Genomic DNA, 16,354 nt, shown 5'->3' with positions numbered 1-16,354 from the left:
ATGTGCTTCTCGAAAAATGAAAAAGCACAGCTGTTCCACGTGAAGCACAAGTTGTGCTTCTCGGGAAATGAAAAGCACAGTTATCCTTCTGTAGGGGTTTATATATTCGCGAATGGACGCACTCCTGTGAGAAAACTGGGGGTTGTCGCGTGTGGTGTGGGACACCAGTGTGAAACGTGATAGTAGTCATTAATTAGCGGTCTTTCTGGGGGATAAGCAGCTACGGCATTGGCATGGCGGAAGTGGCTACCGTATGAATGGAGTGCCATTGACTTGGATGTGCACGGGAGGAACATGTTGGATTGAAACTTCCCTTTCCCGTGCTCCAAACCAACGCCCACAGCCTTCAAATATGGAGGCTCGTGGGCTAGATACACTAGTAGGAAAAGGGGCTTTTACCCCGGTTTATAAGGGCCTTTAGTCCCGGTTCAGGAACCGGGACTAAAGGGTCGTTACTAATGCCCTAGCCCTTTAGTCCCGGTTCTTACACGAACCGGGACTAAAGGCCGTCCACGTGGCCGGTGCGGGGAGCCCAGGCAGGAGGTCCTTTGTTCCCGGTTGGTGCCACCAACCGGGACCAATAGGCATCCACGCGTCAGCACCTGGCAGGAGCTGAGGTTTTTGTTTTTTTTAAAGGGGGGGGGGTTGGGGGTTTTGGGGGGTTAATTTAGGTTGTTATTAGGTAGCTATTAGAGAGAAGTGTCCTCTCTTATATCTCCGTGCTTGGTTTACCAACGCTACGTACTGCTATGCCTAAACATGGCTTAGATTGAAGTGAAGGCAACATGTGGTGCATGTCGAAAGTAATACTAATCCGGACTTGATCAAGTTTGGATTTTACTACTTTCGACACGCACCACATGCATGTTGCCTTCACTTCAATCCAATCCATGTTCATTTCACCCGCTGATATATAATAACTCTTCATGCACGCATCATGCATCATCATATATAATAACAAGTCCTACTAATCATCATCATACAACTTCTACTCGTTATTAATAACAAGTCATACGATCATCATCCTCACAGTCATCGAACCAACCCTACTTAATTGTTCTTAGCACATGATCATCAGTATTAGGTAGGACCGAAATACCCTCTTTAAGGTAAAATAGCATAAAACAATATAGACCCTGACTCTCCATTATGGAGAATGGAGATCATCCTGTCTCCAATTCTTGCGCCTCGCTTCCTTTTGCTTCCAAGAAGCTCCTTGCGACTGTCCATACATTTTTTCCATTCTTTGATTTGCATGTCTCCACTTCTTTTAGAAATCCGGTATGGACAGTTGAGATTCGTAGGATGACCTGGTTGTATATTCAAAACATCAAGCCTACCATTCTGATACATCAAATGAGGCACACAATCCTCTGGGATTATCTGTTGAAAAACATAGTAATAACTTCATAGTTAGCAATGATAATGCACTAGTTTTAGAACTATGCAAAATATGCACGGATGTCGTAATAGTAAGAAATCTTACCAGGGTATCTCCATAGTAGTTACCGTAGTTCAACACGTGCACTAGTGGCACGTATGGAGGACCATAATGATGAGGAGTTTGATTGTAGATATTGTAATTCTCAATATCAGTACAAAATCCGACCAGATGAGTTTTCTCCTTATAAGTTAACTCAGAGCCATCGGTGTAGTAGGTTCTGTCTACCATGTTCCGCACATTGTTTGAACAATCAAAATAAGCTGTCAATGAAAATAAGCTGTCAACTATTTTGAAATGAACAATATAAATTAGCTAATAACTATGTTTGAGAAACTCACATAGCGGTAGAATTGGAGGCGTATCAACAAGGACCCAAATGTCCATATTGTCTTGCTCGATGTCAGGATCACCAAGATCCATGGTGACAAGCATACCCTCATCAAAACCATACATCTTGCAAAATGCTTCCCAATTTTTGCAACCAAAATGGGTTACGCTCTCAGAATTATACAGCTTTACTTCAAAATCTATATCATGATGGGTCCTTAGGTGAATTTTCTTTGTTTCCATACTTTCATGGTCTTCAAAACCCATCCTCTCCAAGACGTAGCGTCTTGCATGGCATGGGATAAGCTAGCCGAATTGTAAAAGATGAAAAGTACACGTTGAAATAGTTGAAGTCGTGCTTAATTACGAAAAAATAACACTTGTCGTCGTTGCGTACCGTTTCAACATCGAACGTCTCCTCCAGCTTAATACTGAAGCGCCGATCTTCGTCCAGGTGAGGCCTGTCGCACTGACCTCGGTCGTCGTGGCACCAGTCGCACTCCCCCGGGAGACTTTCGTCGTCCGAGTACGACATTTCCTATGTTCATATATAATTCAAATATTAAACATCTACAATTAAATATATGTACTAAAAAACCTAAGTTAGATCATTATTATTCATCACGGGTTGACTATCGGTTTGTCGAGTCTTTTCTTGAAAACTCTCAGCTCACGTGGTGTATACATTCGACCGTTGGTGATGGTCGCTCCTCCCTTTGTCCCCGTGTGCATTACACCAAAATGTCTAGCTAGCACACGGGAACAAAGGAGAAGCGACCCCCACGACAACAGTCGGGATTCTTCGTCCTCTCATATATATATGGTGGAACTCTCCCTCACTGATTCCTCTCTGACATTTGCGACCGTCGGTGATGGTAGCTCCTCCTTTCGTTCTCGAGTGCATTACACCAAATTGTCTAGCACACGGGAACGAAGGAGAAGCTACCCCCACGACAACAGTCGGGATTCTTCGTCCTCTCATATATGGTGGAGACTCGACAGACTTACAGTCAACCCGAAATATCGTTTAATTATCTTTCTAAAAGAGGATTTGGCTGGTCTCACCTCGATGTCGGAGGGGGCGGTGACGGGGACGACGGCGGGGATGATGGAGGGGCCGGGGGGGCTCCTAGATTTCTGCGAAAACAAAAACCCTATAAGCTATCAACTAATCATAGTGCTCTCCAATTTTAGCATTCAAAGTAGGATCGGAGTAGTTTTCCACTTTGAGCATTCAATAAGCAAAATCAAATCACAAAATAAAGTAGTATTCAAATTAGGATGCATTCAATTATAAGCAAAACTACATCATCTCCATGCGTCCGTACATCGCCGAATATTATCACTAATACACCTCGAATACTATCATACATATAGCATCGCTAGTACAGCTAGAACAGTAGCGCCCGACGGGTATCGGCGCGGGCGGTGGACACCCAAAGGGACGGAACCATCACAGGATCATAGCTCCAGTGAGATCCCTGAAGAACCTGCCAGGTATTGTCGAACCTGCCCTCCAACGCAACCATGTAGCGACGGACGTGCTGGTCCTCCTCGCTGACACGGTGACGTACCACCTCCGCGGTGTCCGGAAGCCTCGGCACCGTCACTGGCCCACGCGAGCGCCACCAAACAAGGATCGGGTCAACGACGGGCTGGTTCCTCACCAACCTACGCCCACCGGAAGGTAGCACCTCCCAAAACCAGCCCGGCGGAGCCCAGTCCCGGACATGGCCCCTCTGATCAAGCCGGCCTCCTCCGCCGAGTCGACGACGAGGATGCGGGATAGGCATCGTCGACGTCGATGCGGGAATAATTGCTTTAACTAAAAAAACAAACTAGTTCTATTAATTTCCTTACTATAAATAGAATAAAGTAGTACTTACTACAAATAAACTAGCTAGTTTAACTAGTTCTATTATTTTTCTAACTAATTCTATTAAACACTTTCTAAGTAGTACTTACTAAAAGTTATCGGGGAGGGGGGTACATATATCGACAACGACATACCCGATAAAAAATAAGAAGAGGAAGAAGACGAAAAAAAGAGGAGAAGAAGAAAGGAATAGAGGAGGAGATCGAAGAAAAAAAAGAAAAAAAGAGGAGAAGAAGAAGGAATAGAGGAGAAGAAGAAAAAATAGAATAATATATTATTCTATTTCTTCTTCTCCTCTATTTCTTCTTCTACTCTTTTTTCTTCTTTTTCATCTTCTTATTTATTTCTCCTCTACTTCCTCTCCTCTTCTTCTTATTCTTCTTCTTCTTCTCCTTCTTCCTCTTCTTATTTTCCTTTTTTCTCTCCTTCTTTTTCTTCTAAATATGAACATACATAAATGACTTCTAAATATGAAAAATCTAAACTACACATCTAAATTAATACATCTAAATTACAACAACTAAATTAACTACACATCTAACTACACATCCAAATTAATACAACTAAATTACAAATCTAAATTAAACTACGTACAGTACTATAGCTAGGGGGCGCGGCGGCAGCGGCGGCGGCCATTACAGGGAGGAGGAGGAGGGGATCGGGGCGGCGCTCACAGGGTGGCGGAGGGCGACGGCGACCGCGGCGGGCCGGGGCGGAGGGCGGCGACGGTGACGTATACGGGGCGACGGCTCGGGGGCGCGCGGCGGAGGCCGACGGCGACGGCGGCGGGGGGGCGGAGGACGACGGCGACGGGCGATGGCGTGGGCTCGGGGGCACGGGCGACGGCGACGACGACGGGGCAGCCTGGCGGCGTAGATCGAGCTCGCGGCGTCGTCGGGCGGGGGGACACTGGCGATGGAAATCAGAAAATTTCCAAAGTGCTACTTATATAGCAAAGGCTTTGGTCCCGGTTGGTGGCTCCAACCGGAACCAATACCCACCCTTTGGTCCCGGTTGGTGCCACCAACCGGGACTAAAGGCCTCTTTTCACCAGCGCAAAGGGCGGGAAGCAGAGGGCTTTGGTCCCGGTTGGTGGCACCAACCGGGACCAAAGGGGAGCATTGGTTCCGGTTGGAGCCACCAACCGGGACTAATGTGCTGGCGCGGTGCGGTGGGAAGTTTAGTCCCACCTCGCTAGCTGAGAGAGCTCAGCACCTGTTTATAAGCTGCGCTGCAGCTCAGGTGCTGAGCTCCTCTCTAATATGCAGGCATTATACATGCCTACCTTTGTCATTGCCATGTTGGGCCTATTGGGCCTGCGGGCCTGCATCCTGGCCCATGTGCAGATGGGTTTCTAGTCGTATGCAGGCTGTGTGGCCCATTAGGCGGCATTTTTCTATTTTTTCCAGTATTTTTTTGTTTTTTGAATTATTTATTTTCTTTTGATTTTTGCTTTATTTTTTTATTCTTTTTGCTTTTAGCTCAGAATAATTATAAACTTTCTGTTAATCCATTAGTTTCCAAATTTGAATAGTTTAAATTTCATCCGGAAACTCGTGTGTTACAAAGGGATTTCATTTTTAAACCTAATTTGAACTCCTGACTTTTTGTGTGTTCAAAATGCACCATTCAAAGCCACATCATCATTTTTCAATCCTTTCTGACTTCATTTGTTATTTTTCATGCATTTACTAATTATTTTGAACTATAAGACCCTAAAATTGAAAAGCATTTCAAATGAACTCTGAAAAGGTTGAAAGTTGGCATGATATCATCATTTCATCCACATAGCATGTGCAAGAAAGTTGAGAGGGTTACGGCAAAAACTGGATGCACTTCGTGTACAAAACGGACAATCTCTTTCAAAGTATCAGGATTTCATCCGGAAACTCGTCTGTTACAAAGGGATTTCATTTTTTAAACCTTATTTGAACTCCTGACTTTTTGTGTGTTCAAAATGCACCATTCAAAGCCACATCATCATTTTTCAATCCTTTCTGACTTCATTTGTTATTTTTCATGCATTTACTAATTATTTTGAGCTATAAGACCCTAAAATTGAAAAGCATTTCAAATGAACTCTGAAAAGGTTGAAAGTTGGCATGATATCATCATTTCATCCACATAGCATGTGCAAGAAAGTTGAGAGGGTTACGGCAAAAACTGGATGCACTTCGTGTACAAAACGGACAATCTCTTTCAAAGTATCAGGATTTCATCCGGAAACTCGTCTGTTACAAAGGGATTTCATTTTTTAAACCTTATTTGAACTCCTGACTTTTTGTGTGTTCAAAATGCACCATTCAAAGCCACATCATCATTTTTCAATCCTTTCTGACTTCATTTGTTATTTTTCATGCATTTACTAATTATTTTGAGCTATAAGACCCTAAAATTGAAAAGCATTTCAAATGAACTCTGAAAAGGTTGAAAGTTGGCATGATATCATCATTTCATCCACATAGCATGTGCAAGAAAGTTGAGAGGGTTACGGCAAAAACTGGATGCACTTCGTGTACAAAACGGACAATCTCTTTCAAAGTATCAGGATTTCATCCGGAAACTCGTCTGTTACAAAGGGATTTCATTTTTTAAACTTATTTGAACTCCTGACTTTTTGTGTGTTCAAAATGCACCATTCAAAGCCACATCATCATTTTTCAATCCTTTCTGACTTCATTTGTTATTTCTCATGCATTTACTAATTATTTTGAGCTATAAGACCCTAAAATTGAAAAGCATTTCAAATGAACTCTGAAAAGGTTGAAAGTTGGCATGATATCATCATTTCATCCACATAGCATGTGCAAGAAAGTTGAGAGGGTTACGGCAAAAACTGGATGCACTTCGTGTACAAAACGGACAATCTCTTTCAAAGTATCAGGATTTCATCCGGAAACTCGTCTGTTACAAAGGGATTTCATTTTTTAAACCTTATTTGAACTCCTGACTTTTTGTGTGTTCAAAATGCACCATTCAAAGCCACATCATCATTTTTCAATCCTTTCTGACTTCATTTGTTATTTCTCATGCATTTACTAATTATTTTGAGCTATAAGACCCTAAAATTGAAAAGCATTTCAAATGAACTCTGAAAAGGTTGAAAGTTGGCATGATATCATCATTTCATCCACATAGCATGTGCAAGAAAGTTGAGAGGGTTACGGCAAAAACTGGATGCACTTCGTGTACAAAACGGACAATCTCTTTCAAAGTATCAGGATTTCATCCGGAAACTCGTCTGTTACAAAGGGATTTCATTTTTTAAACTTATTTGAACTCCTGACTTTTTGTGTGTTCAAAATGCACCATTCAAAGCCACATCATCATTTTTCAATCCTTTCTGACTTCATTTGTTATTTCTCATGCATTTACTAATTATTTTGAGCTATAAGACCCTAAAATTGAAAAGCATTTCAAATGAACTCTGAAAAGGTTGAAAGTTGGCATGATATCATCATTTCATCCACATAGCATGTGCAAGAAAGTTGAGAGGGTTACGGCAAAAACTGGATGCACTTCGTGTACAAAACGGACAATCTCTTTCAAAGTATCAGGATTTCATCCGGAAACTCGTCTGTTACAAAGGGATTTCATTTTTTAAAACTTATTTGAACTCCTGACTTTTTGTGTGTTCAAAATGCACCATTCAAAGCCACATCATCATTTGTCAATCCTTTCTGACTTCATTTGTTATTTTTCATGCATTTACTAATTATTTTGAGCTATAAGACCCTAAAATTGAAAAGCATTTCAAATGAACTCTGAAAAGGTTTTCTTTCTACTTACAACAAAAAACTTATTTATTTTATTTCTAATTACTTATGTCTTTTACTTTAATTATTTTATTTTTATTTATTTTACTGCTGCTATTTTTATTTATTTTACTTGCTGCTATTTTTACTTAATTAATTAAGGTTTATTTATTGTAGTTACTATAGTTTATTTTATTTTATTTTATTAAGGTTTATTTAGTTTTATTTATTTATTAAGGTTTATTTATTTTATAAATATAAAAAATGAACATAGATGCACTTATAGAGAAAATTCAACCTAAATTCATACTAAATTTCTATGAAATTTACTATGAATTTAAGTCAAATTTCCTGTATAAGGGCATCTATTTTCACTTTAATAGAAGCTCAACAAGGCATAGAGGGACGGGCTTATAAACTGGTGTGAGCGCCCTTCGGTTGGCGAGGTGGGACTAAACACTGGCCGCAACTAGGACCAGCCCTTTAGTCCCGGTTTGTGGTATGAACCGGGACTAAAGGGTGGTGGGCCAGGAGCGTGGCCCATTGATCCCGGTTTGTACCACCAACCGGGACCAAAGGGTCCATACGAACCGGGACCAATGCCCACGAGGCCCCGGCCGGCCCCCTGGGCTCACGAACCGGGACCAATGCTCACATTAGTCCCGGTTCGTGACTGAACCGGGGCTAATGTGAAAACTGCCCTGTGACCTAAGCCCTGTTTTCTACTAGTGATATGGCATGAAGTCCAAAACTTATGTCAGATTGAGATGCATATGGCGACTCTGTTAGAGTGCCATTTTGGGTCCAGATCACCATATTGGTGGTTATTATGACGGTCGACTTGATACTGCGGCCCTTCTGAGTTCCTTGAGGGAAGACCTAACCTCCATGGCCACTGTTTCATGCAAGTCATAACCATCAACGATGCGAGCAAGCTGAAGACGAGAGAGGAAAGGGAAAGCACACCAACTACGTGGAAGTAAAAGAGCGATGAATGACCGCCATGGAGAGGTTGCCCCACCATAAGGGGGAACAAGGGGCCGGTTCAGGTCAACTGTATTTGAGGAGCAAAATTGACATTGCACGTAGACCCAACCTGTTAGAGGACAAAAATACCGGTTTGCCGAATAAGGTCATGTCCAATGAGATCTTCAAATAAATCTCAAATGTTCGAATTAGACGGTTCAGACACTTTGAGCCGTTCAACGCGGATCACCAAATTGATCAGGACCTATCCGAACATTTGAATTTTCTAGCCTAGCCCCAATTCGGGGGGAAATCGGGGGAGTCCATGTGTGAGACACGTCTGACTCTGACACATTGGACCCACCCCGAAAGGCATCTCCGGCTATAGAACCCCCCGCATTCACACCATCTTCATCGGACGTCCGCCTATCTACAGTCATGTCGGCACGCCACCCTAAAAGCCTACCTCAGTTGCCCACATTGAACCTTCGCCACTTCGCCTGCCCCATCTATTGAAAAGTCGGTCAGTCACCCACCAAAACCCTACCTTTTAGTCCATCTCCCCACCCCTCCGCCATCGTCCAAACCCCCCTAGTTCGCATCTACCATTGCCATTGTCCATACCAAGATCACATGGGACAAGATGTTGACTCCGGAGCGCAGCACCGAAATCGCAGCAAAGGTCCACGCAGCAGAAGCCCGACGTCAGGCCCACGTTGATGCGGACCAACCTTCCAGCTCTCTAGAGTAGAGCTCGGAGGAGGAAGAGATGGTGGACGAGGAGGAAAGCGATCCCATGGCCATGGTGGAGGTCACGGGAGGAGGAGACACCCGTGGCAAAGGAGGATATTATGGTCGCCGATGTCGCCGGTGGCGCGGCGGACGACATCTTCACCATGCAACAGGCGGAGGAGCATTTCAAGCGGACACTCTTGTAGGAGCTCCACGCTACGGTGTCTCAACTGCAGGCGGAGCGCGCGGATTATGCAGCCGCAGCAAAGATCCTTGTGTACCCGGATGTCGTCGACAAGAACACGGAACGGTGTAGAGCACCCGTATGATTGACCACGAGCGCGGCCAGCTCCGCACCAACAACACGCTATGAGAGTAACTTTTCGAGAAGCTCGAGGCTAAGGATGATGAGGCGCCGCATTAGCACGACAACGATGCGAAAGAGGCACATGGCTCCGACCGCCAACGAGAACGAGGCCGATGGCTCCTGTGCGGGGGTCATCAACCTCACCTCCAACCGGGAGTAGAGTAGTTTCTTTTAGTTGTTTTCAGAGATCTTTTGTATTATTGTAAAAACTAATCTAAAATTATATTACGGAAAATCGATATCCACCTTATTCGAGGGACATGTTTGGATGGTCTTAGTCCAGTCGGATGTGTGCAGGCACGTCTGGACATGTCCATGGATATTTGATGAGATCCGTTTGGCGAGCTGCTTTGGAGGCGCCCTGGGAAGAATGGGGTAGATATAAAACATCAAAAATCCCTCGTATCGTATGGATGAAGATTTTAGACAAATCTGCGGCGGTGTTGCACGCCTCCGGCCTCCGGTCCGTAGATGACATCATCCTCGTACAAGTGAGACAGGCAGAATAGGCAGGCTTGCTTGCTTGCCGACTAGTCAGGCCGAATTGATCGAATGCTTGAGACAAATGAAACCGAGCAGGCAAAGACTAGTCAGACCAGCACTTGATGAGTAAAGCGCTCGCTCCTTTTGCCCTTCTTCTTCCTCCCGCCTCGCCTCTCCCTCTGAAGCGACGACCGGAATGCGAGTGCTGACCTTGCTGGCTTGCGTCCGAGGTATGCAAGTCCGGTGGCCATAGCTAGGAGCTTCGTAACATGCATGCCACCGGTCCCAAGCTAGGAGCTTCGTACCAAACTTCATGCATGCATGCATGCCATCGGTCCCAAGCTAGAAGCTTCGTACCAACTGCACCAGCCGGCCGAAAGCTGACCTTCAGCTACGAGATGCGAGGTGCCTCGTCGTCTCCATCTAGGCGCATCGCCATTCGAACTCAAGAGTTGGTGTGTCAATTTCATATACGAGGAGGTCTCCCTGTCACCGCGCAGCTACACGTCCAAATCCAAGTCGAGTCGCTGGCACCTACAACATGATCCATCAGTCCGGCAGGGTCCCTGCGCCTGCAGCACCTCTCCTCACCTTGACTTTAGCAGCCATGGTGGCGACGAACTCAAGATCGAGGCAGAGGTCCAGCCCCACGTCGCCTCGGCTAGGTACTATTCCTTTTCCATCTCGCGTCGACGTAGCGTGTCTAGCACTGCACGACTTGTCAAACGAATGCAATCGGTCAACACTCGAACCCCTGGCTGACTAGCTCGCTCTATAAATACTCTACTGCTAAAGCCTGACCAGCCAGGACGTACGATAATGGCAAGCAGCAGCAGCAGCATGGTGGCGCTGGTCACCGCCGTGCTGTGCCTGACGGCGAGCCGCGCGCAGGGGCAGCTGCAGGTAGGGTTTTACAGCACCACCTGCCCCAACGCCGAGGCCATCGTCCGGGGTGCCGTCACGGCGGCCTTCGCCAACGACTCCGGCGTCGCGGCCGGGCTCATCCGGCTCCACTTCCACGACTGCTTCGTCGAGGTATGCACGTGTCGCATAGGATCAGGAGCAGCTGCAGCTATATATACACTTCCGCATGGGTTCATGCTAAGCAAGTAAATTAACAGCGGTCTCGGAAGATAACAAGTTGGACTTTGAGTCACATGCAGATGCCTTCGTAGTTAATGGAATGTTTTCTCTCAATCTCCCACTAAAGCACATCGCCGGAAGGTCTAGAATAAATCCAGAAAAATACGAGCACCAATGTCTAAAGACTTGAACTCTGATGGGTAGGGATATCGCTGAACTCCTAACCACCCAACAAAAGGTAGTTCACGCATGATGCTGTAACTAAGCATGATACTGTAGTTAACTTCGTTTATTACGTAGGGACTAATAATGTCCGATTTGTCAGCGTGTCACCATTGTTTGAACTTTGAAGTATAGGAGCCTCAGCATTCTACACCAGTTCTATGTAAACCCACTAGCGCATGTACTTATACATGACACTGAAGCCGGGAAGGTTTTGAATTCAAGACCCTAATACTTACTTTAAATACAAAACATACACGTTATTTTGGTCTAGCATGAGGAAGCCACACGTATGTGAGAGAAAAAAGCATTGCAAAACTTGCACTTTACCCGCTTTTCTTCATTTGGTTGAGTTTTTTTTCTTCGGTACAGTTGGTGCATATAATTCCACATCAAATTAATTATGATCTTATCCACTAAATTTTATTACACCACTAGGGTTGTGATGCGTCGGTGCTCCTATCTGTCAACCCCGGCGGTGGTAAAACGGAGCGAGATGCACCGCCGAACAACCCTAGCCTACATGGCTTTGAGGTCGTCGATGCAGCCAGGGCCGCACTAGAACAGAGCTGCCCGCGCACCGTGTCATGCGCCGACATCCTTGCCTTCGCCGCCCGGGACAGCGTCAACCTCACCGGCGGCAATGCATTGTACCAGGTCCCCGCTGGCCGCCGCGACGGGAACATCTCGACTGCGGATAGCGCGTTTGGCCTCCCTAGTCCAAACTTGACAGCGGATGGGCTCATACAAAGTTTTAAGGACAAGACCCTAACCGCCGAGGAGATGGTGATACTATCCGGCGCCCACACCTTGGGCCGCTCGCATTGTGACTCCTTCATCTTCAGGAACCGTGAGAGGCTGGCGAGCGGCACCATCAGCCCGACATACCAGGCGCTGCTGGAGTCGCTGTGCCCGACGAATACGGTCCAGTTCAGGAACGTGACGACGATGATCGACCTCAGCACGCCGACAGTGCTGGACAACAACTACTACAAGCTCTTGCACCTCAACCTCGGCCTGCACTTCTCCGACGACCAGCTCGTCCGCAACGCCACGCTCAAGGCCTCCGTCGATGCCTTCGCCGCCAATGAGACGCTATGGAAGGAGAAGTTCGTCGCCGCCATGATCAAGATGGGCAAGATCGAGCCCAAGAGACCGGTGCCCAGGGGGAGATCCGCCTCAATTGCAGCGTCGTCAACCTGCCACCATCATCGTCTTCTGCCTCCGTAAGGGCGATCGAACTGCTCCGCCCGGGCTCCGATGATAATGCCCCCGATGGCAACGATGAGGTCGCCACGAGTTGATGCATATCATGTACACCGAGTACAAAAAATTAATAATGAGCATGCACACTCACTCGCGTTCTTACGTTAGAGTGGGTGTAAGCATGTACCGTGAGGGAATCTATAACGTGTACAAGTTTGATGTGCACGAAGGTGTGGAGAAATGGTGAATCCAGCCTCGGTCATTGCTTGTAAGTTCGTGCTGCTGTTTTTTGGTTTTGTCGATGTTTATCTTTGTTGAGTATGATATTCGTGCATGTATATTGTCTTTTGTATATTCGCAAAAAAAATATATTGTCTTTTGTACATTAGGCCCACCTCTCTAGTTTGTTGTATAGATTGAGGTAGAGGCCCCACCTTGTACTTATATATACCGTGCACATTACATCAAATCAATATATCGTGCAATTCATACATCCTCATGGTATCAGTTTTTAGGTTCTAAACCCTAGCTTCCGCGGCCGCCGCCGCCGCCCGTGCGCCTCTCCCGCGCCGGCCGCCGCCGCTCCTCCCTGCCGCTGCGCCTCTCCTCCTCTCTCGTGCCGCCGCACCCAACTCCCTCGCGTCCCGACTCCATCCCGCTGCTGCTACCCGCCAAGTCTCCACGCGCGCTGCTACCCGCCAAAGCGTATCGCCAGCCGCCTCCACGCGCGCTGCTACCCGCCAAGCGTATCGCCAGCCGCCACACGCGCGCATTGCCAGCCGCCCGCTCCGCCCGCTCGCGTAGTTGCACCAGCCGCCGCTCGTGCTATTCACCAGCCGCCGCTCGTGCTATTCACCAGCCGCCGCTCGCGCACATCGCCAGCTTTGCGTCAGCCGCCAACCGAGCCAGCAGTCGCCCGCCCGAGCCGATCCTCGTCGTCATGTCGTCCGTCACGTCATCCGCGTTCACCAACTCCAACCCGTTCGCCGACGCCAACCCTCCCGACGTCAACGAGCTCCGCAAGATCAACATCCTCGAGCGGGTGCCGGTTCGTCTCTCGTAGGCGGACTCCTCCTACCACACGTGGAAGACGTATTTCTCCCTCGTGTTTCGGGAGTATCATCTCATGGACCACGTGGACGGCACCGTCGACTCCAGCCTCGTCCCCGAGTTTCATGACTGGTCCACCATCGACACTATGATCATCCGCTGGTTTTTCCTCACCATCATGCCCGACCTCTTCCAGACGGTCGTGACGGACGGTGATGATGCCTGCGCCGTGTGGACCAAGCTGAACGGGCTCTTCACCGACAACAAACTCCAGCGTCGTGTTTTTCTGCAGCTAGAGTTCTTTGGGTGTCATCAGGACAACACCTCCATTGACGACTATTGTCGCCGCCTTAAGACTCTCGCTGACGAGCTTCGTGACATCGGTGCCAAGGTCAATGATGACCTCCTCCTCAGCACGCTCACCGCCGGGCTCAATGAGGACTTCGGCAACGCCGCGGGGAACCTCAGTCTCATCCCCAACCCGTCCTTCGCCAAGTTCGTTGCGTACCTCCGCTTGGAGGAGCGGCGGATGAAGCAGGTGAAGGCGCGGGCCATCCACACCGCTCTCGCCGCCGGCACCACCCGCGGCGTCTCCGCGGCACCACCAGCCGCCCCGGCCGCGCCCCCTCCGCAGCGCCACCCGGCACCGTACCCGGCCACCCAGCAGCCGGGGCTGCTCCCGCTACCCTATGGGTCGCCTGCCCCTCCCACCGAACGGCGCCACGGGGGTCGGCGCGGTGGGGCCGGCCGCAGCGGTCAGCAGCAGCAGCAGCCGCAGGGCGCCGGCCAGCCCCGTCAGCAGCAGCAGCAGTTCCAGGCGCCCCCTCCGTTGGCCTCCGGTTACAACCCGTGGACCGGTATCGTTCATGCCTACACTATGCCGGTTCCACGGGCGCCTGCACCGACCCTTCCCGTGCCGCACCCGATGGCGCATCAGGCGTACTACGCGGCTCCGCAGCCGTATGGAGGATACCCACTGCCGCAGCTGAGCGGCGCCTACGGTCTCCCTGCGGTCCCGCCACCGCCCTCGCCGGCCCTACCGCCGGCACCTTGGGATCCAGTGCTCCTCGCCGCGCTGCACACCGCGCCTACGCCGAACAACTACACTGGAGGCGGCGATTGGTACATGGACACCGGGGCTACGGCTCACATGTTTGCTCATCCTGGTAATCTTGCCTCCTTCACTCCCGTCACCATCGACCGCCGCATCATTGTCGGCGACGGTTCCACCCTCCCTATCACACATGTCGGGCACACTTCTTTTCCTTCTAATTCCATGCCTATTACTTTGTCTAACATACTTGTGTCACCTCATCTTATTAAGAATCTTGTTTCCGTTCGTTGTTTAACCCGTGAAAATCATGTTACTGTTGAATTTGACGGACTTGGTTTTTGTGTTAAGGACGCTCGAACCAGGATGGTACTTCACCGATGTGACAGCCTCGACGAGCTCTATCCGGTGCATCCGTCGTCTACCTCCACCACTGCACCCGTTGCTCTCTCCGCCGGCGTCGATCTCTGGCACGCTCGTTTGGGTCATCCCAACCCCGTCACACTTCGTCATATTCTTAGGAGTTTCAGTTTCAGTTGTAATAAGATAGAGGATCACACCTGTCATGCCTGTCGTGCCGGCAAACATGTTCGCCTCCCGGTTAATAACTCCACCACCATAGCTTCTTTTCCTTTTCAGTTGATTCATAGCGATGTGTGGACCTCTCCGGTTCCTAGTAATTCGGACTATTTATATTATCTAGTTATCCTTGATGATTATTCTCACTATGTGTGGACGTTTCCTTTACGACGAAAGTCGGATGCACTCTCCACTTTGACGGCTTTTTACTCCTATGTTAGCACGCAGTTTGGGCATCCCATCCTTGCTCTTCAGACTGACAATGGAAAAGAGTTTGACAACCTTGCTTTCCGCACTTTTCTGTCGCACCACAGCACAGTTTTTCGTTTCACATGCCCGTATACTTCACAGCAAAACGGTCGAGCCGAACGCGTCCTTCGCACTCTGAACGACTGCGTTCGCACGCTCCTGTTCCATGCTAATGTGCCGCCTCGCTTCTGGCCGGACGCACTCGCTACTGCTTCCCTTCTCCTTAACCTTCGCCCTTGCCGTCCACGGTGGAACTATGCACCTCACCATCTTCTGGCATCGACTTCACCGACACCTTCACTCCGGTCGTCAAGCCCGGCACGATACGCACGGTTCTCCACCTTGCGGTCTCCCGTTCTTGGCCGGTGCACCAGATGGACGTCTCCAACGCCTTTCTCCATGGTCATCTCAAGGAGCAGGTCTTCTGTCAGCAGCCCACCGGGTTTGTTGACCCGGCACTTCCCGACCACGTGTGCCTGCTTTCGCGGTCCTTGTACGGACTCAAGCAGGCTCCGCGCGCTTGGTACCAGCGCATCGTGGCGTTTCTCCACCAGCTTGGGTTTCGCTCTACCCGCTCGGACGCCTTGCTCTTCGTCTATCATTAGGGCTCTGACACAGCTTACTTGCTGCTCTATGTCGACGACATCATCCTGACGGCTTGTACGGCTGGTCTTCTCAGTCAGCTCACGGCTCGTCTTCGCGCTGAGTTTGCCATCAAGGACTTGGGTCCTTTGCACTACTTCCTCGGTGTTGAGGTGGTGCGCAGTTCGGATGGCTTCTTTCTTCATCAGCGGAAGTACGCTCATGAGCTCCTGGAGCGCGCTGGCATGCTTCACTGCAAGCCCGCCGCCACGCCTGTTGATACGAAGGCCAAGCTCTCTGCCACGGATGGTTCTCCTGCTTCGGATGCTGCTTTCTATCGGTCTATCGTCGGTGCTCTCCAGTACCTCACCTTGACTCGACC

General features: G+C 48.6%; 1 pseudogene; it reads left to right on the top strand.

The window, feature by feature from the left end:
* The first annotated feature begins 10,769 nt into the window (after positions 1 to 10,769).
* LOC123076647 (peroxidase 1-like) lies at positions 10,770 to 13,524 on the top strand (annotated as a pseudogene).
* Positions 13,525 to 16,354: the final 2,830 nt, after the last annotated feature.

Source organism: Triticum aestivum, chromosome 3D (assembly GCF_018294505.1).
Source record: "Triticum aestivum cultivar Chinese Spring chromosome 3D, IWGSC CS RefSeq v2.1, whole genome shotgun sequence".
In the NCBI taxonomy this organism is placed as follows: domain Eukaryota; kingdom Viridiplantae; phylum Streptophyta; class Magnoliopsida; order Poales; family Poaceae; genus Triticum; species Triticum aestivum.
This window is presented reverse-complemented; position numbering and strand designations above follow the sequence as displayed.